The following is a 2050-nucleotide window of genomic DNA, read 5'->3' as shown; positions in this document are numbered from 1 at the left end:
GAGAAGGTGTGCCTACCTACCGTGCAGGTCCCCTGGGACGGAGTTGGACGAATGATCCTGGCAGCTTTGAACAAGATGGGGACGAGCCCTTTATACGCCCAGGAAAGACCCGGGTCATGTGACCCTCCCCTCTCATCAGGAGGCCCGCCATCCATGAGTGGCAGGTGGGCTGCCTCCGAGGGGCTTGGCAGGTGCAGCTCCAGAGAGGCCGCCCCTGAGCCTCAGGGAGCACCGGGCTCTCATTAGAGAACAAAGGCTCCCTGTTCCGCACCCCCCACACCTCAAAGGCCCGGAGGCCGGGATTATGCCTCGGGGTCCGCAGGGGACTCTGGGGGATGAGAGATGGGTGACCTGGTGGGTGAGAGACGGTGAAAGTCCTGGCTCTCCCCTGAGGAAGAGGCCGGCTTTGTTGGTCTAATCCTTCAGCAAGATCTCGATGATTCTTACACATTCCTGGCTGGGAACGTGATGCCTCGCTCCTTCGGGGATTTTCTCCTAAGCTATGGAGCAGGGCAGGAGGGGGCTTTGTACCCAGGCTTCCTGGGGGCCGTGCCAGGCTTGGTCTCGGATTACCTGTGGGCCATGGAGCTCCCTGCTCAGGCTCGGCTCCTGAGTCCACCCTATGGGGACAGTCCCACTAGGATGGAGAGTGAGGTGAGCCGGGCGAAGTGTGGGGGCCGCAGTGGGCTCCTTACCTTCATGGCCCTCGAGAATGAGTCATTCCCCGAGTTTAACAAGGAGAGCGCACCTGTAGCGAGTGCTCATCACATCCCACAATCAGGTGTGTCCACAGGAGTCTGGCCCTGCCATCCGCCCCCACCCCCCAGCAGGTGCAGCATCAGCTCCATCACACAGACAGGACGAATGGTGACCTCCAGGTCGAGGCGTCTGTCCGGGCCCACATGACGGGACACTCTGGGCTTGAGAGTTAGCCTGGCTGCGACCCTCAGCTGCTCAGTCTCCCGGCCTCCTGGGGACCCAGGGCGGGGGGGGGGGGGGGGGGGGGGGGGGCGGGAGTAGAGCCTTTCGAGCCCCTGAACGGTTTCTTTGAAGAATTCGTTGTCCCTCAACCTCACCACTCCCGACACTTGGGGCCAAATGGGTTTTGCTGTGGGGCGTTGGCCTTTCTCTTCTCTGGGGGTGGAACAGGGTGAGAGTAAAGGTGCTACAAGGACTCAGGCACGGAGGGAAAGGCTGCACCATGACAGCGCCCGGCTTCTCACGCACAGGAAGCCACAGCACGGCGCACCGTGCAGACACAGGCGGGCACGTGCACACACACTCGGGGACTCACACAGGGACTGAGAAACACACCTCCCTCCTGCTCCCCCCCCCCTAAAAAAGAAGGATCTCTTACCCTTTGAGACAGCATAGAGCAGTGGTTCTCAGCCTTGGCTGCACATTAGAATCACCTGGGAATCTTTTTAAAATCCTGATTTCTGGGCCTCATCCTCCGGAAATTCTGTTTCTTTGTTATGGGGTGGGGCCACAACATTAGTAACAAAGAAACAGAATTTCTGGAGGATGAGGCTCAGAAATCAGGATTTTAAAAAGATTCCCAGGTGATTCTAATGTGCAGCCAAGGCTGAGAACCACTGCCTTAACACCTCTCCCCCCCCATCTCCCTGCTCCCTCTTCCCCACCCCTTCCTCCCCCTCCTCTTTCTCTAGCTAATTTGGCTCTTCTTTGGGGCAAGAATGAAAGGGACAGAAAAGCACCTGCGCCTCTGTCTCCGGGAAGAATCCCGTTTAATGATGTCACATGTGTAACTGCCAAGTCTCCTTCGACAGCAGGACAATACCCGCCCGTCTCGGTTACCGCATCAGTGAGGGCTGTGGCCACAGACACACAGCACCCCGAGACCTCCTTGCTCTCGCATCCCCCAATCAGAACGCATTCAGCTCAGGGCGGGGCACCTCCCCCTTAAACTCTGGGAGACCGGGGGCTCCAGGCTCGGAATTAATTGCTGCAAAGCATCATGGAAGTGTCCGGAGCGGAGTGACCAGGTTTCTGTGACCTTGGGCAGTAGGAGGGCTGGTGGGACTGCATC

The 2050-nt window shown here is 58.8% G+C and overlaps 1 protein-coding gene across 1 annotated transcript in view; it reads right to left on the bottom strand.

Annotated features, from left to right (window-relative positions):
* Positions 1-52, bottom strand: part of OC90 (otoconin 90) — a 32035-nt gene extending 31983 nt beyond the window's left edge. The window contains exon 1 of the mRNA XM_014544990.1: positions 21-52. The gene's annotated coding sequence lies outside the window, so the exon portion shown is untranslated. The remainder of the gene's footprint in view (positions 1-20) is intronic.
* Positions 53-2050: the final 1998 nt, after the last annotated feature.

Source organism: Myotis brandtii, unplaced genomic scaffold (genome assembly GCF_000412655.1).
Source record: "Myotis brandtii unplaced genomic scaffold, ASM41265v1 scaffold390, whole genome shotgun sequence".
NCBI lineage: Eukaryota > Metazoa > Chordata > Mammalia > Chiroptera > Vespertilionidae > Myotis > Myotis brandtii.
Note: the sequence above shows the minus strand (reverse complement) of the source record. Positions and strands in the feature narration are given on the sequence as shown.